General features: G+C 39.7%; 1 long non-coding RNA gene across 1 annotated transcript in view; it reads left to right on the top strand.

The window, feature by feature from the left end:
• LOC145710780 (uncharacterized) overlaps positions 1 to 6,589 on the top strand; it is a 99,802-nt gene extending 93,213 nt beyond the window's left edge. The window contains exon 4 of the long non-coding RNA XR_014135079.1: positions 6,462 to 6,589. This is a non-coding gene — a long non-coding RNA (uncharacterized LOC145710780). The remainder of the gene's footprint in view (positions 1 to 6,461) is intronic.
• The last annotated feature ends 19,035 nt before the right edge of the window (positions 6,590 to 25,624 follow it).

The following is a 25,624-nucleotide window of genomic DNA, read 5'->3' as shown; positions in this document are numbered from 1 at the left end:
AAATCAACGAGTTGGGAAAAAACAACGAGTATACCAACAGATTCGACGCTCTAAGCAAGCAGATCATTGAGAAAGACAACGACGTGAACGAGCTCGGCGAATACCAAGGCGATACTCATCGGAGAACGAGATGAGATGAAAGAAAAGGCCAAGACAGAAAGTGAAGAAAACAAAAAGCTTTCTGACCAGATGGAAGCTCTGCAAAATAAGCTAGAAGAGACCGAAGCTAACGTGATCAGTATTGAGGAAATCAGAGATTGAAAAAGATGTTCTCGGAGGAGTTTTGACGGATATTTGGGGATCGCCGAAGAAACGAAAATCCCCAGATTGCACTCCTATAAAATCAAAAAGGTAAATTTGACGAAAAAAAGTGGTATATTGACTTCTCCATAGAGCTTTATATGAATAGGTTTTAGTGCGAGAATAACCCTAAATTTCAGCCTGAGACTCGCCTCACCCAGAACACCGTTATCGCCATCAAAAATCAACATCGAGAACAACAGGCTAGTTACAGAGGCTCAAAAACGAACTGTCAAACGAAACCTCTTCGACGACGTTCCAGTTAAGAAAATCAAAAAAATGCCACTGCGAAAACTTCGGTAAAATCAAAGCGGCGCTAAATTTGGAGTTCCCGGATAAGATTCTCGGACGAGAAGCCGAATTTAAAGCGATTAATGGATTCATTTCTGGCTGTTTGAAGAAAGAAGAGGGCAACTCGATGTACATTTCCTGGCACGGGAAAGTCCGCTACAATCAATGATTTGATTAAGGAGCCTGGCCACGAACACACGGGTAAGAGTATGTTAATTATCGATCTATCCTTCATCTTTTATACAATGATTAAATTTCGGTTATAAATATTTTTCAGTTTTTATCAACTGCATGGCGGTGAAAAAAGCAGATCAAATTTACAAAAGTCTACTAGAAAAATTCAACTCGAAAATCGCTATTCGAAGAGCGAAACTGTTTTGTATGACTTGTTTGATTCGGCTGGCTCGTGTTTGATTCTGATCGCCAATGGTTTGGACTTGCTCGATCGAGTCCTACCAAATTTGAGCAGAAGGAATCACCCCAAACAGTACAACTTCGGTCCTTACACGGTGGTGCAAATTTTCGACTTGGTCAAAGACACACTCACGCCTGAAATGCTTACGAAACTTGAACCGACCTTAATCCTCATGTGTGCAAAAAGGTAAAGCTAATCACTTAATCTCCGAATCTAAAATTCTCCCAAGAATATCAAAACATATACTGATCGAAGCACTGAAGATGTTCCCTTTCAGCAACAGCTAATTATCATCGAATTGCGCAAAAGAAATTTCGTAAGTAAATTATAAAAAGAACATTCCTGTAGCACTGTAAATCGACCAATTTCTTAAATTCCAAAATTCCTCATCATCTGGATTTGATGTTATCATTCGTAGGCAGATTTTAGCTCGACATCCTCGGTTCGCCGCTTTACATCGTAAACGGACAAGAAGGACTGTTCCTTTAAAATTTTGATAATATTTTCGAGTAATTATATATACAAAAAAATTATTATTAAATAATAAAGCGCTGCATTTAATTTTGATGATAGATTTATCAATTTTTCCTTTCTTCCGAGAGGTAACGCAATCGCGAAACTGCCGTGCAGTAGTGTGAAATTCAAACAACTGCAGGTAGCTTTTAAAATAGAAACGGATTGCTCCTGTCCCCGCACAAGGCAGGACGGCGATTAACTCGGGAGACTCATAAGATGCATCCAGCAGTTTTGTGTATTGCATTTTCTTTTCATAGATATTAAATAATCCTGCAATAATAATAGAATAATTCAGAATTTTTATAAATCTTTCCTGCATTGGTTTCTGTATTTTCCAACGCCTTTCGGCGGAACTCATAATCCAAGGCGTTCTAGCTGCTTTTAGTTGCGACATGATGCGAAACTAACATACAGGCACAATAATGGCTGTGCATGTAAAATAATTCTAGAGAAGCGATTTTTTATTGAACAGAAAGAAACTGAGAAAGTAAGAAACACTCTAATTAGTATATTCAGAACCACTCGGCGAATGCGTTGTACTCCTCAATTGACGACTTGCCAGCTTTTGACCCAGAACTAGCGAAGAACTTGGCATATGTCAAGCACTGTGAGGATGCGGAGACTTGAGGCTCAATTTCGAGTGGACGGAAGATATTCTAGGAGTGGGTTGTTGATTATTTTTGTTGACTTAGTTTGATAGGGTTAAATTAATCCAACCTCGATCCGGCCAGATGAAAAGCAACGAGCTCCGCACTGGCGGGCGCGACATCGCTGTCACAAACCAAAATAGGATTTCTTATATTCATAGTGTGGCGCATTTCCGGCTCTTTAGGCAGATTAAGGCTCAATCCGCGGCATTCTCGGCGAGTGTGCAAACTCTTCAACTCATCGAACATTAGTATTCCTGCACAAATGAAAAAAAAACTATATAAATTTACAGTATATTCGCAGTTAAAGCAATATATACTGATAAAAAATGGTTAAGTTTTATTTTCGGACATATTTATTTGAATCAAATTGCTCAGTAAAAAAAATTTTTGGGTCCAAGGGGGGGGTCGAGTACAATTGATAAGAGTCGATGATTTCATTTTTTGATTTTTGAGATTTTTGACTCTCGATTTTCCTGGTTTGGTACAAATCCTGGTTTGGTACAGATCATGGTTTGGTATGATTTTGAAATTCGTACCAAACCAGGATTCATACCAAACCATGATTCGTACCAAACCAGGATTCGTACCAAACCAGGAAACCCCTTCTATCCGTGAACAAGGTTTTTGAGATGTTGGATCTCTTCTTTACCGCTTTCGTACATCAGGTTAAGAGTCGAGTTGAGTTTATGTCGTTCTTCCAGTGCCGAATTTATCATCATTCTGTGATTTCATTTTCTGAACTCTCTGCTCATTTTCGAACTCTCGTTCTTCTTCGACGTTTGTCACGCGGATTTTTACGGGAGCAATGTAATTAATGCGAGTTGCTGTCGTCTCACTCTTTATTGCTGCGCTGATTTTCAGTATCACTTGTCCGCAGTTCAAGGCGCCGTTGAAGGGTGATTTTCTGAAGGAGTCGATTTTGCTGACCTCGATTACCGGAGCGTGGTGAAAGAAGGTCGTTCGGGAAGGTTGTCGCATTGAGACGAATGCCATATCATTTGTCTCAAAGAGGCCGCATTTCTGCGGGTCCAGGGGTGTCGAATTGCAGAATCTCGTTAAGTTTCTTGAGAGAACTTGCTCACCACACTGCTCCGGCTGAAGTGAAGTACTACTACATGCATACGTTGGTGAAAAACGCAGACATAACGCTGGGTTCATTGATAACACTTCTGAGGACGGCATTCGGACGAGAAATTGCGGGATGTCAAGTCTTCTTCTTGTTGCTGCGTCCTGGAAATATCCCAGATTTATCACCTGGAATCTTTCCGCTTTCAGTTGAAGCCTGGGTATTCGGATGTGAAGATTGATGATGACTTCTTTGATCCTTAGCATTTGAGGTGTCGTCGCCGCCGCGTTCTCGGCTTGGTCGAAAGTGGTAATTCCTACGCCCATGTATCTCAGATCGGTGTACCACCGGGTGCAATGATAAGCAAAGCCGAGACAGAATTCATCTTTGACTTTCTCGTCATCAATTGTTTGCACGGCGAGGCAGTTGGCGCGAATTGTGTCGATGTAGGTTCCATACAAGGGGAGCCTGTGGTAAGTTAGTGTCATCAGGGATCGTACCATTTCTTTTCCATAATTTGAGCTGTAGGCTGCAAAATATTCGATTGTACTCTGCGGGTTGCCGTCGAGGACGTCTTTCTGCATAATTTGGTCAGTAGATATCTCGATTCCTCCTCGCACAATAATCGGGGATTGTGATTTCTTCAGTTGTTTTGCAAGTTCTCCAATCATTTCGGTGTTGAGTTCGAAGCTTTCGGAGAGTTCAGAAATCGCTCTTCGGCTGTCATCTATTTGAAATTGAAGCTCTTGATCGCGCTGCTTTGATTTTGCGTCCACATATCCTGTGTATGCGAGAGAGATGCCTGTTGCTGCTACTGTTACTCCAGCAGCTGCGGCGACTCCAACGGCTCTCTTCTTCCTGCTCGTGTTTCGTTTGGCGGATTGAGTTGATCTCGCTGTTCGTTTCTTTAATGTATTAACTCGTCTCTGGTTTACCATTTCGTCGAGTTTTTCGGCGTAAGCATCTGTGAAGAGAAGATCGGCTCCGATCATGTCCAAAAGAATATCGTCGAAGACCCGGAAGGCTGTTTCGCAATGTTCAGAGATGGTTTTCATTGAGTTGTCGCTAGGTTCGAGGTCGAAAAAATTCTTTTCTTTACCGATGATTCCGCTCTCCGGGTACCCACAGTCGGCTTGTACGCTTTCTCTAAACTGGTGGTATGGGCTTGCAAACATTATCGGGATTTGTGTTGGTGCGCTTGCATCGAAGACGTAAATATCTTCTTTTTTGGAGAAGATGATACCATTCTCTCTATCAAAGGTGAATAGTTCGGCGAAAGCTTGGGCGAGGATGAAAAGGATTTTTGTTTTCATCGTCGATTTGTTTGTTTTTTCTCCGCGACGTCCAAATTTATGTTGCCTGTCGGCGCCTCTGAGCAATTTCTCGTCAGCAGGTGACATCAGCTGTTTTCCAAATTTAGGCCATCGGCAGGTCATCGGGTCATCTGATTCCCGGAGTCGCATCTCATCTGATCTGATTTAATTTTCCCCTTCTATGCGTTCCAGAAAATCGGTGTTAACTTCATGACGAGAGTCAAAAAAATTTTGTCCGGACAAAATTTTTGGTTCTTTGAAACTCTGTAGATTCTTCATTATTGATGGCAACGGGTTGTTTGACAGCTTCCCACCCATTTTAAGGCCGATTTTCGGATGACAGCGAATTTCAAAAGTGGCCTTAAAATGGATATTTTTTTTCTCGAGCTGGATGACAAAAATTTTTTTTCATTCTTTGGAAAAAAAATGATGAATGAGGGTTATAGGGTTATCGCATATTTCTTTCGCTGAAGAAAGTATAAATCATGGACTTTTTACAAATGTGTCCTTTGAATTGAACTCAAGGTGATTCTTTTTTTTCATTATTTCAAAAATTATATTCGAAGAACACGTCTGAAAAAAGATAAACATGACAAATGCTAAGAAAAAAGATTTGAAGAGATTCTAGTGAAGACCTCAAAGAACAGTGACGTGGAGAAGACAATTACAGTTAATTATGGAATTTTTGGACATTTTTTGTCCCAAGATTTTCGCGAAAATGTCCATAAATTTGATACACGCGGCCAAAAAAAATATCCCATCCAAATCGCTTAAAAAATTTTTTTTGAGAAAAATCTCCATCATTCTTTGTTTAATCCTTCTTCTAAAGACAAAAAATGTTTAAGGGGTACGAGATCAACCTTCAATCTTATCTTTCTCAAAGAAAAAGTAAGATTTTAATATGAAAAAACTTCATATCTGGCAAAAATAACAGAAAATTTAAAAATACGGCGCAGAAAATGTCCAAAAATTTGATACGGGCACTTTTAAAAAGTGTCCCAAGAAAACCCCATAAAATAGCAAAAATGTCCAAAAATTTGATGTCCAAAAATTCCATAAAAAACTGTACTGAGCTTTTTCTATAGAAAAATGGTCTGTAAATGCGTCTGTGTATTTATACTCGCCTATTTTATGATAGATTGGAACTCTTGGACTCAAATCTAAGTGAAAATTTGAAAAGAAAAAATCATCAAAGAGTAACGAAAAAGAGAAATGAAAAGTATCATATTTTACCAACTCTTGATTAAACACAATACAGTCGAAAATGGATTTTTTGAGGATGACAGATTTTGGGGATTTTCCGAAAAAGTGGCCTTAAAAGGGCCGGCCTTAAAATGGGGTGGCGGGCGCCAAGGTTCACAATCGGTTGGTTCACAATTTTGTGAACCTGGTTCACAATTTCGGTCAAAAAAGTGACTCCAATTGACTGAAGGCGCGGTTGAAGAGAAAGTAAATAACTTCAAATTTGAGTTTTTCTCTGAAATCAGGAGCGGAGCGCATATGGACCCCTGATTTCGTACTTTTAAAAATTTTGTGAACCGGGTTCACACAGATTGTGAACCGGGTTCACAAAATTGTGAACCGGGTTCACAATTGTGAACCTAGGCGCCCTACATCCTTAAAATGGGTTATCACTGTATTTCAAATAAGAATGTATAGTTAAGTGCAGATGATTTACTTACAAATTATCATGTTGAACTACCCTACCCTTCCATATCACCAACTCTGTTCGTGACAAACGGCGACATTACCAGTGTTGCCCGCATAAAATCGAATGAAAAATCGACAATAACTATTTCTAGCGCTGCCTCCTTCTCGAGACGTGTTCGGATAGAGAGGCTATCGCACACACGAGTATAAGTAACATCCTGATTATTATAATCCGAGACAAGGAAACATTTTCATTTTAGCCAAGCTCTGAACAAAATGATAGAAAGAGAAAACTTGAAAAAATGATTGATCAGATTGAATTTTTTAACGGCCACGATCCTGAAGATAGTTTGTTTTCATTTGCACTATCTATATCAATCATTCAAAGCTTGGGTCGGCATGATGCAAATTATTGGGTTTTAAATTTTTGACGTACCGTGGTTTTCCATTTTAAGAGCGTTTTTGCATATACAGTACACTCGCACAATTTGGCCCCGCACAATTCGGCCCTTTTTTCGAATTTCGCTAAAACGTTAGAAAATCGCACAATTTGGCCCCCCTGACCCGTGAGTTTAGCCTAACCCTAACCTAACCTTAACGCTAACCAAGCCATCGACTTGACTTTTCTTTAGCTCTTGAATTACGACTTCTTGGAATTTTTCTTTAATTTCATCTTTTTGCTTGTATTTTGGACGGCAGATCTTCTTCGTTACTCGAGTTCCATTCGCATATTCCTTCAGAAGATCTGGACCTTCTCTTCTCCATCGTTTGTAAGTTGTGGAAGCCATCCGCTTTCCATGCTCATCTTCGAAAATTTTACTCAAATCCTTCGTCTTCATTTTTTGGATGACGATCATTCGGGTGTACTTCAATCTTGTTTCGAGAGAGACATCTACGCGAGTACTCCCTAATTTCTTCCTTGGCTTGGTTTTTCTCTCGTTCATTTTAAAGATTACATTAACCCGTTGCCGAGCGCTCCGCTAGATTGGCTTGCCGCTCGCGTAGCATTCGGAATGCTATGACTTTGAGCGCTATTTTCTTCCACTTCTACTTATTTTTTACGAATATTTTTTCTTGAAGTTATTTATCGAAGCCTCATCTAAAAGATTCATATTATTTCAGATAATTTAAACGTATTCGAACGAACGTATTCAAAAAAGACTAAAATTTCCAGAAATCAAAAAAATTTTTGAAATCGGCATATTTGATCTCAAGATATTTGGCTTGAAAGGCGCTTGTAGCATCCTGAATGCTACGCGCTCGGCAACGGGTTAAAAGATTAACTTCTTAAAACTAGCAAAAACAACATCAACTGACAGTTAATCAACGGGGGCTTAAAAAGTTTTTCGGAAGTCGCACAATTCGGACCCGCACAATTCGGCCCTTTTTCGACATATCGCAAAAACAAAAAAGGGCCAAATTGTGCGAGTGTACTGTATTTTGAAAATGTTGTCATCTGCCGTAATTCCAGTTTAAGAGCGTTTTTAAAGATTTAAAAAAATCAAAATTTTCAGACTTACAGTGAATAATTTATTAAAAAATTTTGTAATCTTTGACCGCTTTTCTGGCCATTTTGAAGTCGAAGGCTTCGCAGTGTCTCTATCACTTAACTTTAGGTTCCTTTTCAATCTCCATCGGGGTCGCCGCTCGTGTTTCATCAATTTGAAGCGCCAGAAAATGCTCGACCAGCTCTCCCTCGTCTTCTTTCTCCAGCACACTTTCCAAAACATCCAAGTCCTCAAAATCTACAACAGCTCCTTCGAATTCTTCCTCCTTGATCAGCCCAGTCAGGGTTGCATATTCACCCTCACCCTTGATCACCCCACCCTTGAAAAAGGGTGAAAATTTTCACCCTCACCCCACCCTCACCCTTTTGAGCAAAAATCGATCTTCACCCTTGATCACCCCACCCGTCTTAAAGGGTGAAAATTTTCACCCTCACCCGTGGGTGGGGTGAAGACGGGTGAATATGCAACCCTGAGCCCAGTATTGATCGAAGAGCGCTTAAAGATTGCTGGATTCATGTTCATTCGCTTTGTTCACTAGATCTTCCTCCTTGATGTTCAGATGATCATTGTTGACAATGAAATCGTCAAGAAAACATCGGATCTTTTTTGTAATTGCAGAACACAAGGTTGTCAGAGGATTGAAAATGTCCGAGCGACATTAACAATTTGTCAAACGGAAAAATTGAAAATCCCACTGTCATTGAAAAACTTCCAATCTAAGAGCGATTTGATCGAGGCCTGTCATCCAAAAAACGCTCTTAAAATGGAAAACCACGGTATATATAACAAATAAAAATCACTTCAAGTCCTCAATTATCAAGAAAAACATCGCATAGATAGGTAAAAAATGAGTAGAATTGATAATTAAAGAACTGACTCGATTAAATGTATTTAGAGAAGTGCTTAAAAAATGGTGAGCGCGAGCCACGAGCCAGGAACATCATTATTGAATGGTGGAGATTTCTTGCTCTCGTGCAATGGAGTAGAATATCAAACCTCAAAGAATATCCAAAGAATTGAGGCTAAGTCAAGCAACTTCGCTCCACGAATCGACTACAAAAAAGAAATTAGCGAGCTGGAGCGAATATCGAACACTGAGTTGATCATTCTCAGTTGCGTCCCCAACCCCGCCCACCTCCATCTGATGTTTAAATTTATATTGTCCCTATTTTTTATTTTCTTATGGTTTTTATATTATTTTTTTACTCAAGTTCACAGTCGTCAAATTTTCCTTTTGTCAAGACCAATTAAAATGAGTTCTTTCTGTTTTCAAAATTATTTTTATCACTTTAGAAAGCTTTTTAAAATAAAATGAAAATTTTCAATTTTTTCGAAAAAATTTCATTACGAATATCTATGAATTTTTTAGTTCCCCTTCGCTCACGTGAAAAAGAAATCCAAAAATACGAGAGTTCAGTGAGAGGATTTTCTTTTCGTAAAAGGGAATTCTTCCAGCTGGTGGGTTCCTCCGCCGCGGAAGCTCCGCGTGGTCCTCCGCTTAATGAAAAAGCGAAACACGCACACTTGGTGTCGCTAATTCGGGCTCGAGTCCAGGGCAACCCCCTTCTTTCATCGGTATCAACGCTCAAGATTAAAAGCGATCAACTGAAAACTTCAAAGCTAACGGCAGAAGAGACTTTCTCACATTTAGTTGGTATCGAAAACCGACATGAAAAGAAAATTCGAATTCTATTGACAATAAGCAGCCTTGGAGGAGCACTCACAGTCATTTTCATTGTTGTCATGTCAGCGAGAACTTTAGCAAATCGTTGCTTACAAAAATGGTTGCTGATTCAAATCCACCAAAGGATCGATGCGCGAGAAAGTGAAAATTGTCAAGGCAGATTCCGACTCAGAGGATCTTCAGTGGCGAATTACCTTCTAACTTGTGATTTTAGTCAAAATCCTCTCACCATGCTCTGATTCAAGATCAAAAATATCACCACTCAGCATGTCAAAGAATACGCACCCAACCAAGGAATTAAAAAACACAATCCACTTCTCATCTCAGCATATAACGGCGTAAGCGAAAATCAGCGATCAGTTTCATCATGACGAGCCAAGAGAAAGAGGAAATAATGTTCACGAAGGTTAAGATAGAAGCAGCCTTCAAATACTTGTTTCGTACTGTATTCTGTCAAGAGGAAGGAAAAATCGTGAGAGCAAAATTCATTCACCTAAAAATGTCGCCACCGTCGGATCAGATCTACAGTTTCTTCGTCCGGGAGACGTTATCGAGAAACCAAAATAGATTTTGGCAGAGAGAGTTCACTCTCGGACACGGTAATATTGAACTTGGATATCCCTCAGCGCACTGGGGAAAAATCAAGGAGAAGCCTCTCGTCATCAAATCATTCACAGAGCTGCAAAACATCCAAATATTCGACGGGGACACTGTTTTCCCAGAGTCAAAATTCCAGGCTAGTAGACTCGACACAGTAATTCAGGCAACATTTGCTGACGACATCAAACGCTGCATCCAAGACCTCACGGAGGCTTTAGCAATTTTGGTGGATGAGGAATAACCAACTCAAATCCGACCGTGACCAATTATTTTCGAGTATCACTTGCCCCGTCATGAAACACTTTTTCTTTTATCCTACATTTTCATCCTTTATGTTCTTTACTAAAATGAAGCGCATCTTTGAATACTCTCGCTATAAAACTCAATTTCGATAATGAACTTTATAATGAAACTCCTGATTTACTGTCTTGAACGCCTACTTTACGCAGTAGTGCATAATTATCATATTATGAAATATTGCCTTCCATTAGCGTTCACCGTCAAAACTTCATTTAATGAGTGAAATGAACGTGAGAAAATGACGTGAGTTGGTTTAATTCTATCTCCTCTCGCAATTCTTTTCCGATTTTTTAAATTTAGATAGGTAGAAAGTGCTCCGTTAGACATAAAATTTCGTAGTCTCAGAATTAATTTTGAAGCTTTATGGAATTTTATATGAGCTTTTGAAATGAGAGCTGCACCGTCGTGAGGCGCGCAGCGTGAGAGAAGAAGCGGCGCGGCGTGAAAGCACTTGTTTTGAGAAGCCGTGTGGAACTTAAAGAAGCTTCAAAAATAATTCTGAGACTACGAAATTTTAGGTCTAACGGAGCGCTTCCTACCTATCTAAATTTGAAAAAATCGGAAAAGAATTGCGAGAGGAGATAGAGTTAAACCAACTCATGTCATTTTCTCCGACTTATTCTTTGACGATTCTTAGGGCTTCCGTATAAAAAAGTGTTTCTGATTCCGTTCATTGTTTCCTTAAATAATTATGGGAGGGATAAATCAATATAAGAAAAGGTTTTCAGGGGCAAAAGAAATAAAAAAAAATAATGTTATATATCAAAATTATATAAATAAAAATGGTGATTTTTCATTTGTGCGTTGTCACTTGTCGATTTTTTTTATTTTTTGATATTTTTCTCCACTAAAAAATACATTCCCTCCCCGAATTTCAAACAATTCGGTCAGCCCAGTTAAAATTTTGTTTTTATACGGAAGCCCTAACGATTCTGCTCATTTTTGATCTGTGAAAAGAAAAGGCTTTGATGATCTGAAATCCGAAGAAACTTTTGAAAAAGCTTTATCCGTTCCGATTTTAGGGCATTCTGAAAAGTAGGGCACGGCGGGGCGCTGGGCGAGCGAGGCGCCGCGCGCCGATTTCATGTTTAACCCTTAAGGGATCCCCTCTCCGGATTCGGCGATTCGGAAAATTTCATCGAGAGCTTCCGTGTAATATATTTTTAAATTCTCCATAGATTGACGATCATTTTCATATACATATATTATGTCAAGGGTGATAAGCCGTGAGAAAGCTTTAAAAATGGTTTATTTTGACACAGTTTTTTTCCTCTTTTGTGGACTCAAATTTTGTGGATTTTTTCTTCATTTTCTACATTCTTCATTTTTCTACATATTTGCAAGGATAATGTTCCACTTTTGTGGACATTTGTCAAATAATAAGGATTTGTTAATTAAATATGGATGTTTTTATAAAAAATTAATGGCCTAAACCGTGTGATTGACTAAAAATGGTAAAAAGGCAGAAAAAAGATTTGAGATTTGATGATGAAATTTTCCATTTTTCAAAGATAAATTTATCGAAGAAAAATTTTAAGGCTCTAGGCTCTTTTTACAGCGGGACATTTTTTGAAGACTTTTGCCCATTTTTGCGGACATTTTTATGAAAAAATGGAGCAAAAATCTCCACAAAATAGGGGTAGTTTGTTCTGTCATTTCCCCAGTGCCCCTAACACTAGCCTCAAATTATAGAAAATACTTATTGCTAAAATAAGTTTTCTCTAGAAAATGTCTTTTTAAGTAATGACTCATTCGTAAGAATCAAAGATTTATCAAAAGAATTTTGATAATGGATTCTAGAAAATTTGCCGAAGAATCACTGTCAATTTTATCATAAATCCTTCGGTTCAAGGCAATTCTCAATTAGCCGAAGAATCAGTGTTAGTGAAAGCATCAATTCTTCGGTATTGCCGAAGCATCACCCCATACCACGAAAAGAGGAAAATAACTGTAAAAAATTTAACTTAGAAAAAATTCGTGAATTTTAGACTTTTCAAAGTCGACACAATCCAATAAATGAGTGCTCTTTAGATAACATACCCCACCCCCAAGCTTTCGCGCATTTCTCGGTGCATTTTCCGTAATTTACTCTTCCTGAGTTGTTCAAAACCCCCCCAAATTTACGCCGCTTAACTTTTCCGCGTGCGCCCAAATTTACGCTCGCGGCGCTGATTAGATTCGTCGGTTAACTTTCTGAGTGCGCAAAAGTCTTGTTTTGCTCTCTCCGGGCAAAGAAAGGATGATCTTTTATAAATAGCCAGATTCACTTATAGGTAGGGAGGGGACACAAAAATGAACTTTCTCAGCAAACGTCGTAGAGGCCATTTTTTGTATCCCCACCCTACTTATAGGGCAGCCCTATCTTATGTTAGCTTTGATAATATTATTGTTTATTGTTACAGTGAAGTTTATAAATATTTGATAGAACGTTATGCTAGTGCGATAGATGAAAACGACTTCTGCGGAGCAAAATCCTGAACTAAATATTTTAAGTTACTCGAATGGTACGATTTTTATGTGTCCAAGCCACGAAAAATTTCCAATTCTAGCGCCTCAAGTACATGAAAAGACTGAAATCCCTTGGTTTAATTTGGCGCTATGATTGAATAACGCGCCCGTTATTTGGAAGAAATTTGGAAACGCAGGGAAACGCGAGGAAGCGTAAATTTCGGGGCTTCGGAAAAGTTAGGAAACGTAAACTTTGGCGAAATACCACGAATTGCGCGGAAATTTAGGGGGTATGTTACCGAAAGATCCAGTAGAAGATGATGTTCTTGAAATGCAAAAAATTTAAGAACACTGGAAAAATATGTTGACAAAAATTTTTCAATTTTAATAAACCTGTTTCTAGTATAAATCGCTTATGGCTTAGCTTAAACTCATAAGTCATCGTTTGAATAGGATTTTAATATGAGGCCTATCGTTTCGGCAAGGAATACGGTTAGCGAAAATTTTCAAAAAATTTTTGGGAAAATTCCTTGATCACTTGAAGTGTGATTACACTCTCAAGGGATCAAAAGAATTTAGTGATTGGTTCATTAGCAAAAATTTTGATCACAAGGAAATTGATTATGCTAGTTTCAATTTGCAAAAATGCATCCTTCAATCAGCACTATGCATCTGATTGAATTATTGATAAAGTATATTTATGAAGAAAATTCACCAGCAAAAATTTTGCCTAGATATCGAGATGATAAAAACAAATTACTAAAACCAATTCCAAAAAGTATTCTTCGGCCAATTTTGAATTCTGTTCTAACGCGACTCACCTCATTTTATTGTTTTGATAAATATTTTAAGCAAATTTCTGGACTCAGTATGGGTGACAGTAGCTAATACTGTATTAGCCCGAAGCTGGCAAATTTTTATCTAAATGTTCTTGAAAAAGATAAAATTAAAGATTTAATTGATCGAAAAGTAATTTTTTGTTATAAACGCTTTCTCGATGATACAATTGGGTTTTAAAACGTGGTTGTCTCGAAGAAGTCAACAATATTTTTCAAAATCTACACGAAAGTCTGAAAGTAACAGTTGAAAGATCTTCCCCAAATACATGTAGTATTGAATTTCTTGATTATATAATTTATCCGTCAGAATTAAATATCCTTCAAATTCGCAGTAATCGTAAACACACAGTTCCCATTAATTTCGTAAAAGATACTGCTCCGGTGTCTTTGAAAAAGGGAATTCTTTTATCAGAATTTAAAAGATCAATTTACAAAAACTCTTGTCAAAAAACTCTAGACGATGAGTTCGGAGAGATAGAACAGAAATATCTCGCCCAAGAATATCCCCTAGAAATTATTCGTGATGTAGTCAGAGTAGTGAAAGAGGGCAAAACGGACAAAAAAGACTGCAAGCTTGAAAAAAGTGAATTCCCCGAAGGGAACTCTACACTTTGCATCCCATTCACTAGTCAAAGGGTTTCGAGAATTACAAGTGAACTGCGTAGGGTTATATCCGTCTTTTTGCCCCAGTTCAACTAACATACGGCATGAAGAACTGTAACGATGCGTTATACGATTATCTCCAGTCTACTGCCGAAGACGGAATTTGAGAAGGCCATAAATGTGGTGTACTCATTTAAATGTTGGTGCGGCCGAGAGTATATTGGAGAGTCGGAATCCCAGAGCATGAGAATCCGAGATCATCGTCAACCTTCCAAAGATACAGCTATATTTTCTCACACAAAGGATTGCGATGATTTTAAGACAGGATTTAATGAGAAATATACGCAAAATAATCCAGAATCGCGATTTAAATATACAGTGAAACCCAAACTTAAGGCCACTTTTTGGATGACAGCTAATTTGAAAAGTGGCCTTAAGTTGGGTGATTCTCCAACTAAGTTGGATGACGCTAAAATTTTCTATTTCTGGAGCAAGGGACTGAATCTGGCCTCGGAATCCTGTACACAGGAACATTTTATTTTTTGGCCCATTTTCGAAACAGGAAACAGGACAGGATAAAAAACACAGGAACAGATCCTGTTTTACGGGTTTCACAGGCTTTGGCAAAGCCGCTTTGCAGGCCTGTAAACTCAAATTTCACGGTTTTAATTTTTCCTTGATGAATCAAAATTTAAAATATTTTTCTCGTTATTATCATGCCAACAGACAGTTTCAATTATAAAAGTTTCTTTATAACATATTTGAAAGAAATTCCAAGAAATTTTTTACGAAAAATATCTTATCTTCCCCATTTCTCGCCTGTTTTCCTGCGATTTACTTACTGTGAATAAAAATGGAAAAAAAGTGGCCTTAAGGGGTCCTCCCCCGGAATTTCAAATCTTAATAACGGGTCATTTTGTCGCATATTTAGATTCCTCGTTATCTGAGGATCATTTTTATGTATTATAGTACCCCTAACAAATATCTTAACCCAAAATTTTGGCCTTCGAAAATTGCAAAAATGCATGTAAATTGTACTTAGCGTGAAAATCGTAATTTTTTCGACTTTTCAATGTCATCGAAAATAGACAAATAAGGGGTCTATAGAAAGCTCAGAATCTACAGATTAAGAATATAATGACCGCACAAAATTTCTCGGCCGTTATTTGCCGCTAGAGAGCAATTCGATGCCAAAAATTAGCATAAATGGGCTTGAAAAGTTTTTAATGGGAAAAAATTTTTATAACTTGATGAATCATGCTGAAGCTACTTGCAAATTTAGATTAGCGTCCATTTTTTCTGATCTTGAAGGCTTGAGAGCAAAGCAAAAGCCCAATAAAAAGTTATTTCGCGTTGAAAATACCCCTTAAAGGCGTTTTTCGAAAATTCGAATTTTTCAAGAGCCCCTGAGTGCATGTTTGACAATTCCAAATGAGCTACTTGCGAATTGCAATCAACATTTAAACTTCTATATGCAATTCGAATTATATTAATCCATAAGGCCAAACGAAAGTTATTTCAAGTGAAAGTTGCCGATTCCGGGGGAGGATCCCTTAAGTTGGATTTTTTTCGGATGACATATTTTTGGGTTTTTTCAAAAAAGTGGCCTTAAGTTGCTTGGCCTTAAGTTGGGGTTTCACTGTATAGGGATTTACTGTCTTTATTTTCCCGATGAATCAAGTTGGCACTTGAAGGGGTTGACGGCTGGAGTGAGTCTTTGTAAAGACTGAGTCTTCGCGCAAAGACTCAGTCTTTTTCTTCGGGCAGTGAGTCTTTTTTTTAGAAAAATAAAAGACTGAGTCTTTTTCGAACAATTGTTTACGTCTCTAGAAAAAAATTTGTTATTTCTTCTGAATCATTTCTTTTCATCAGTTTCTTATTGAACATGAAGGAATAACCTAAAAGTCAGTGAAAATGACATTTCAAACCATTTTCTGACCGTCTGTGCGCTCCGCGCTTGTCTTAGAGGAAATTCATTGATAAAACAGGTTATACGTTTACCGCTTCGACTATATTTTCAAGTTGAAAAAGTTTCTAGAACAAAGACTCACTCCCGCCGTTACCGCGCGGTGACGGCGGGAATGAGTCTTTACAAAAAGACTCAGTCTTTACAAAGACTCACTCCCGCCGTCACCCCTTGAAGGAAGTCGCCCGAGCTGGGCGCGGCGCTTCTCAAGAGCACTTGAGCTCACTATATAACCGGCTGTCACTAGTCCACGAGCAGCAATTTTCCAAATTAGCCACTGACCAAATAAATTACAATACTATGAAAGTTTGATAGTTTATTATATAGAGAGTAAACCTCTGCAATGGTGTCAGAAGTGTTTAAGAACAGCGACTCTAAAAACTGCTGCGCATAAACGACGCAGACAGGTAAGCACAATAGGTGCCCGATTAAAAATCGAAAGAAACGACCAGCACAAGCAAGACTGGCACGGAAACCAACTAGTCCGCATTGTCGTGATCACCTAACGACCAGCCAAATGCTGAGCAAGCGCATTATTATGCCGATATTGGTGCGAGAGTTAAGTCTTTGAAACTGACACTCAAACTATACAAACAACAACAGCGACTCTATAAACCAGGGCTGGATAATTTGAAATCAACACAAATCTCAACACCCCAAAACGGCCCTATTGACCAATCAGGATGGCTGAATTTCCGAAATATGGGTGTTGAGATTTGTGTTGATTTCAAATTATCCAGCCCTGCAATAAACTGCTGCGCACAAACGACGCTTACAGGTGAGCACAATAGGTACCCGATTAAAAACAAAATCGAAAGAAATGACCGGCATAAGCAAGACTGGCACGGAAACCAACTAGTCCGCATTGTCGTGATCACCCAACGACCAGCCAAATGCTGAGCAAGAGCATTATTATGTCGATATTAGTGCGAGAGTTAAGTCTTTGAAACTGACACTCAAACCATACAAACAACAATTAACTACAGCTATACGTTAAAAAGAAAATCTCCGCCGAAAATGAAGCGAAATGCAAACATGTGTTATTCCGTGACAAGAACTGGAAAATATTGAACGACTGAAATAAGAATATCAAAACCCCGGCTTTATCAACACGGGTGCTTGCATTAGCGTCCTGAGCGAAGCACTTTTCCAAAAATTTCCAGCATTTTCGAAAAACGTCAACTCCTGAAACAGACAGCGAATTTGCAAGGAGCAGGCGGAGAAGAGCTGGAGGTCCTGGGAGAAATCGAACTCTCTTTCAAACTCGGACACGAAAACGAACAAAAATCGATTTTGGGAAAGTTAAATTCGCCGTAGTCAGGAACGTTAAAACACTTAACATGGGCGACCCTTTGTTACTCGATAAAACGCTGGCGCTTTTGAGTTAGTTACTCAATAAAACGATGGCGCAGCACAAAAAATATAATCGGTAAAACGATGGCACCCTTGTTAATCGAGGCGCGGGGCTCTCTTGCATGACGTCATCGGAGGACTCTTGCTGAAAAAATAATGGAAAAGGGGAATCGAGCCCGCGCCCGCCACCAACTAAGGGATATCACTAACCACTCAACTAGGCGAATATGTTAGAAGACCCACATTTACAAGGGTTTATTGTTACATTTTCTCACATGGGAGCTGAAATGGTTCTCTCAGAAAATCATTGAATTGAGCTGAGCTGAGCAGGAAATTTCAGAAATCACTGACGTGAGCTCTTAGCTCGGCAAACTGAGCTGTGCTGGGCTCGGCATCCTGACCTGTCTAAAATCCTTAGACAGGACCTGTTTCCGGTTTTTTGGCCCTGTCCTGTGTAGCTGTCAAAAATTGGGATTAAAATCTCGAAACCCTGTTTCTGTCCCTGTCCCTGACTAAAGACATGCCTGTTTTTCCTGCTCAGGGCCTGAGTTGAGACAGATTTCTGTGTAATAAGGTCAGGAAACAGGCTTCAATAGTCTAGATTCACAAAGTAATTTATAAGAAAAAACGCCAAAAACATAATTACATTATTTTAATGTAATGTTAATTTTTGTATTTTAAACAGATCGTAGCGTTTTATATTCAGGAACTTCATAAGAAATTCAGATAAAAGCGTCGAAATTGATGTTAAACCGGTTTACTTAGCCAATTCTATTTTAATAAAGTGAAAGTGATGCTTGTAGGTTATTACTACTTACTTACTTTTAACCAATATGTTACGAAGTCACTTTTACTCATTTTACCTTAAGATTTGAAGTCAAGAATCAATTGCCAAGAAAATCAATCAGCCCAATAGCCTATCCATAGAGCTTCATGTCCCCAGCCTGGGCTAGGAGCATTTTCGTGTGTTCAAAGAGCATGTCTTCAACTTATCTATCTTCCAGCAAGAGATTCCTCCGATGACGTCACGCCAGAGAGCCCCGCGCCTCGATTTACAAGCGTGCCATCGTTTTATCGATTAAATTTTTTCGCCGCGCCATCGTTTTACCGATTAACAGAGGGCCGCCCGCCACAGTTTTATTGAGTAACTAGTTAAAAAGCGCCAGCGTTTTATCGAGTAACAAAGGGTCGCCCATGTTATTATCATCGGGCTGCCAGAATTGACGAACAGAACGATCAAAATCTCACAGAGCAAGATACAAATCGACGGAAAAAGCATTAGGCTCCTCCGTAAGAAAACAACCAGACTATTCGAAGTAAAGAAAGCTGAACGAGTAATGGACTGGACAATATAAGAAGTCCAGGCACCAGTCGACCAGACGGAGGACCGAGCGTTACGGGAGCAGCTAACCTTTACTGTCTCCACAGCTTCCGATCCCCTGGGCGTCTCTGTATGGCTAAACAACCGCAGTGAGTTGAAAGCTGCAAACCGATTTACCATACCTCTCCCACTTGCCTTGGAAAAAGTTCCTAGGACTATACCGGCCAGGTTGTCCACTGGAATATTCGAAGTCAGAAGCGATGCTCAAGCCAAGGCAGGTCGGGCGATGATTCGCGCGCTGTCCCTTCAGACAGCCCAGACAGCGGAGGAGACGCGGGACGTGCGACCCGAAGACAAAACTGTTCTTCGTCCTGGGACAACTGTGCTGATGAAACGCCAAAGGGCCCCAGGGGAGTCAAAGCTCTTTCGAAACTGGAAAGGGTGGCTCACAGTCTCGAAGCGTTTAGACGTTTACACTTACCTTCTTGCGTCTGATCTCTACCCAAGACGACAATGTATTGCGCACAGGAGCAACATTCGGCCTGTCGCAACTCCCCAAATTGTCGAAGAAAAGGAAGGATGCGCATCCGAGGTACGTAAAATTCACTTAAACGGAATGAAACGTAAAATTACCGGCACGACAGGCAGAGGAACCACGCCAGAACCGGCGGTCAGGCCTTCGTGAGAGAAAACGCATCAACTAAAGGTAAGTTCCAATGCATCTCTTTGGGGAAAGAGCGCACCGACGGTATTCGCATTGGAAAACGTATTGACATCTGTTAAGGGAATGAACGCCCTGGAAGATAACAACTGAAAAAAAATACCCACTGAAACTATTGAAATATCGCCCCTTTAGAAGATTAGTAAAACCGTTCCGTCCCTCGAAAACAAAATTATTCCTAAATGAGCTTCGGACCTAAAGATATTTTGGAACGGCTGGTGTTGAACCACAAGCAATCCCTGATGGCCCCTTGATAAATTTTTTGAAATAAAATCGTGTCTCCGAGACGAGAGCAGCTCCCTCTCTGAATGTCAATTCCCGACTTGTCAAGTTACTCCAAAACTCAACAACAAGTTGCTTGAGGCCGCCCCTGCCGGTTTTAAATTTAAGCTCGTCTAGAAACTTTTCAGAAACATCGCCTTCTCGAATTGCTTGCCAAAACCGCGAGTAAATCAAGGTAAAGTTCGATAGCATCCGTTTTAACGATATTTCACTTCAGTCCGAATAGAGGGATTTTAGGAAGTTCAAATAATTATAATTACTACTTTGAAAAATTCTACTTTTAAGAGCACATTTTTCGATTTCAAATTTCTTTTTCAACACTATTTATTAGGCCATTAACCAGCAAAACTGGAGATGGAAAATTTTTCACGTCAAAATTCGACGCGCTAGTATTTCCTTTAGATTTTATACTTTCCAAATTTATGACTCCCCAAATATATCCCCAGACTCAATTCACATGATTATCGGACACGATGACCGAACGTTTTTCTGCCTCCATCTCTTGTAGACGATATCTAGAGCGCTCTTTGTAGCTCATTAGAGCTAATTGTTGTTGAGTGAAAGTCGGAACGTGAAGTTTCATTATCAAGAAAAAAAAAACACTCAAACTGACAACTGGCCAGTTATTTCTTACACGTTTTTTTTTTCAATTTCCTTCACATTCCATGCCACCACCCTTATAAACAGTAAAAACCCAAAATCTGCGCCTCCAGGGGCCAGCCAAGTTCAAATATTGCCTACCAACAGGCTCCCGCCGAGAAACAATAGGCTCACCTGGCAGGCGAGCCGCGATAAAGATTGACAATGACCCTAGAATAACCTGCAAGTCACCGAACAAATAGAACGGTTTGCTTATATCCTAGGGGTTATGGGACAAATGAACCCGAAATTAAAAATACAGTCGACATGGAAAAGACTGGAGCATTCAGGTGCGGAACATTCAATGATTCCGACACTCATCAACTGGCAGTTGACGATTTTCACGGAAAAATGACATAACCGGTAAATAAAATGCGAACTTTGGTTGAGCCGCGTTTGAAACGCCAACTTTTCCATGGTCCAACTTATCAAACTCCATCGGTGTAACAAGGAGTAATGTTAAAATGATTGACAGATTCCACGAAATTTATATTTGATTTTATGACGAAAATTGTTGGCAACGAAAGGCTGAGTTGACCATAATATGTTTTTGAAAAGAATTTCACGAGCGAAAAGAACTCGAATAAAAGAACACAAATGCGTTTAGATCAACGGCAAAACCTCACAACACATAATCAGCTCGGACCGCCACGAGACTAACTTTGAACGAACGGGAAGTCGTGAATTCATACAACGTAAAATAGAAAACCCCAGAGAAGAGGGAAAGAAAGGGTTGAAAATAATCCGACATTGCTTTGGCACGCAAGGATAACATGCCACCAAGAACATGTCACCAGAACCAAGAAAATTTTGAAATCAATCGAGCGGAAATCGCACAGAATTGGCGATAATAATAGACTCCATTAATGAGTGTCGAAAGAAAAAGTGTCTCACGTGAGGTTAGATTTAATTTCCTCTCGACAGGACAGCAAAGACACATCACTATCATTGTCTATGATTCATAGAGCAAGTACTCCTCGTCTTCTGCATCAGGGCAGCTCCTGACTTGATCCTCGCTGCGACCAAATCAAACCCAACTGGACACTTACTGCGTTGCTCTGTCTCGAATTCGGCCTGACTTTGATTGACCTGGCGTCTAGACTCTAGAGCCGATTGCTCGGCTTCAACCAGCTCCTAATACATTTTTTTCTGTTTCGATTTTCGCCTGTTCAAAGCCGCTCTGGCCTTATCCTACAACACTTCCTCCCAAATCTGCTCTTTTCTGACAAAGGAGGGAGATAGTATAGGGATTTACTGTCTTTATTTTCCCGATGAATCAAGTTGGCACTTGAAGGAAGTCGCCCGAGCTGGGCGCGGTTGTAGGTGGTCATGTGGGTACCGGTACCCCCGTTCGCTCACTCTCTTGAATGTGGGTACCAGTAATGTACCCAGCTAATGTGTTTATCAATTGCGCACACGATGGACAACGCTTATCTGAACCTTAGTCCACTCCTCTAAAGATGTGAAGCAATGCGTGCAGTTGCTTTGTCACATTCAGATAATTCATAATCAAGTTACTCAAGGATGATTCTGCTCGCTCGAAGATTCATCTGCTCAAACGATCGAGATCAAATTGTTCAAAGACGTTTCTGCTCGCTCATGGGACCGTCTGCTAAATTCATAATCAAAGACGATTATGACGTTCATGGGATCGTCTACTCTAACAATCAAGCAACAATTAAGCTCACAGACGATTTTTACGCTCATGGAGTCGTCCTCTTAATCAAATAAGCTGATTCTTCTCAAGTTGCTCATGGACAATATTAATGCTTATTGAATTGTCCTCTCAATCAGCGAAGCATATTCTTTTAAAGCTGCTCACCGCCGATTTTGAAGCTCATTATATTCAAGTTACTGGCGCCCTCTACTTGCACCGCTATTCTTAACCTTGCGCCGTTATTCCGCAGATGTTTGCAATGTGTGCAGTTGCCAAATCACCGTATTCGAAAAATAGTCTTAACGCATTCTCCCAGCTCGAATGGAACGATGCGAATGTCCTTCTTCTGAAAGGGGGGAAAGAAAAGAGGAAAGAGAAAACTGCTCGTTTGCTCACAAATGCTAAATTGCTCACTTGGTTTTCGAAAAACTCACGCTGCTCCGCAATCGAGAATACTAATCAATGAAAATTGCTGTTCAAACAGGGAAAACAGCTCGGCGCGCTGCAACGCTCGTAAATCTCCCGCGCCAGGACAAAAGGGACCCGTCGTCACATCCCTGATCCCCCACCGTGGAAATGGAAACGCACGGACTGAAACAAGCCGAAGCCGAAAATGATCTCACTAAAAAGATACGAAGCTTCCGGATCAACCACGCGAGTCACAAATCTTATTGTTTCAAGTTGCAAGAAGAGAAAGTCCGGAAATTATTGAGATGAAAAGTGCTTAGATCCTGAAAGAAATTGTACCCAATGAAGAATGCCGACAAATCTTGAAACAGATATTTTCCACCTTCAGAGATGCTGCATAAAATGAAGATATCAACAATTCGCGCTGAATTTTGTCATGGGAATAAAAATACAAATTGTGGAAGAAATCATTTGTGAGAAAACTCTAGTAATAAGAGAGCTTCTCGAAGAAATCGAAGTATCGAAGTAAATCGAAGTATTGGTTCCAAATCTTGACTCAAATCGCTCAATCTCAGCACGATCGACAGTAATCTGAAGTGTCTCCTCATCTTTTCCTGCAAAAGCCTCATACTCACCGCACAAAGATAGAATTCTGAAACAAGAAATTCGATTGTCTCCGAATATGCAAGGAAATGGGCAAAACAAAGATCTGTTTGGAAAAGACTTGAAAATATCGAAATCACCGATCTACGAATTCTGAAATCTGAGGTCAGCTTCATAATTCACGACCTCTTGAAGCACCTTTGTTGAGAGACTCACCAACAAACACCTCGGCTCGTAAAGAAATACAGTTCATCGAAACCTCTCAAATCAACTACGTTCCGGTTGATTTTGCTCGACAGCCGCCTGTTGATGCTGACAATCATATGGAAAACGATCCTCTTACCACAATAGCTGCTTATGGACAAAATGGACTCGATGAAATTACCGTGGTTTTCCGTTTTAAGAGCGCCCACTTTAAGAGCGTTTTTGCGTATATTTTGAAAATGTTGTCATCTGCCAAAATTCCAGTTTAAGAGTGTTTTCGAAGATTTTTATTAATAATCAAAAAATTTTCAGACTTACAGTGAATCATTTATTTAAAAATTTTGAAATCTTCGACTGTTTTTCTGGCCATTTTGAAGTCGAATCATTCGCAGTGTCGGCACTCTCTATCTCTTGAACTTGAGGTTCCTCTTCAATCTCCATCGGGGTCGCGGCTCGTGTTTTATCGATTTGAAGCGCCAGAAAATGCTCGACCAGCTCTTCCTCGTCTTCTTTCTCCAGCAAACTTTCCAAAACATCCAAGTCCTCAAAATCTTTAACAGCTCCTTCGAATTCTTCCTCCTTGATCAGCCCAGTATTGATCCAAGAGCGCTTGAAGATTGCTGGATTCATATTCATGAAGATTTCGTTCGCTTTGTTCACTAGATCTTCCTCCTTGATGTTCAGATGATCATAATCGACGATGAAATCGTAAAGAAAACATCGGATCTTTTTTTATTGTAATTGCAGAACACAAGGTTGACACCGGGAACAACACACCACTGTCATCCTACCTTGATTGAAAAATTTCCAATATAAGAGCGATTTGAGCGAGGCCTGTCATCCAAAAAACGCTCTTAAAATGGTAAACCACGGTATTGGCTTTCAAACACAGGATATTCCTCTACCGGATAGTCGAACGATCCAAAATAAATGGAGGAGGAATTATGTTAGTGTTTCTCATTGTCATCCGCCACTTGATTTCACCGCGCCGCGCCGCGCGCAGTCCACGACCTGCGAAGCGCTATTCACTACTCGCGAAGCGCATTTCACCACGCGCAAACACTCCGCCGCAAACCGCGAAAGCACAGTTCACCACGGACTAGGATCAACTCACGACTCACCAAAAAGTCACTCACCACGATCTAACAGCTCACCACGGTTTATGAAAACCATATATAAACGATCTTATTTCTCACTGACTCGCTCACACACACATCACACACAACACTACTTTTACTCAGAGACACCACAATAAAACTTGCTCTTTTTAACACAACGTTCGTCGCTCACTATTTGTATTCCCGCTCGCGAATAAGATAAACGCAACTAGTTATCCAACTTATGTACTGTGAGAAACACGTACAGATCCTTGTTTAAATAAACAGGTTAATCATCGTAAAATCTTTATTTTGTGATACCGTTCAGAGGCAAGTTTCGAAGGCAGTTGGGTTCTTATTCGGTTTTTTGATCAGTTCACTTTTCTACAAGACAAGGTCAGTCTCTCCTTTCATTAAAGATCGTCAAGTTTTTATACAAGCAACTGGCTCTGATGATGGAATTTCTGTTCCGAAAACGTTAAGCCTGCAATAAACGAATTCAATCGAGTAAATCGTAAAAAACAGTAGAAAATGGCCATTTTTTGTCTCGAGAACATGAAATTTGTCTAGAGAATCGAATGAACACGCGTGAAATTGGTGCGTTTACGTCTCGAGAACATGAAAATTATTACATAACAATCTCTAGCTCGACTAAAAGACACCAAAAATTGAAGATTTTCTGTCTCCGAGACTGTGATAACACGAGAGTCAGCGCATTTTGCTCCGGAGAGGCGTAAAATAATGGATAACTTTGTTCTAGATGGGCGGGTGAAAAAAAATCCCCCGCGAGCCGCACAGGGGGTGCTCTGACCGAGACGCATAGGGTAAAGAAATGGCCTTCAAAATAAGCCCTCAGCCTCTTACGTAGCGAAGCCCGAAAAAAAATAGTTCGACCTAAAAGTTTGGCTTTTTGTCGAGCTGGCTGAAGCGCGACTTCGGGGGCGCTTCGTTGATTTTTGACTTGAGATATTTTTAAAATTTTTTTTGCCAACATTATCTTCAGAGATTCTTCTTTGTATTGCAGTTTTTACTTTTTCTCTATCATTCTTAATTCAGTCGCTATTGGCGAAAAGTGAAATTTAACTTCAAAAGGATTCAGCACTTTCGATTTTGAAGATATGAAATTATAATTTCATTCACCGGAAAGCCCAAAAAATTCTATACAAAAGTTACCTAATGGCCAATTAGTA

Source organism: Oikopleura dioica, chromosome YSR, assembly GCF_907165135.1.
Source record: "Oikopleura dioica chromosome YSR, OKI2018_I68_1.0, whole genome shotgun sequence".
Lineage (NCBI taxonomy): Eukaryota > Metazoa > Chordata > Appendicularia > Copelata > Oikopleuridae > Oikopleura > Oikopleura dioica.
Note: the sequence above shows the minus strand (reverse complement) of the source record. Positions and strands in the feature narration are given on the sequence as shown.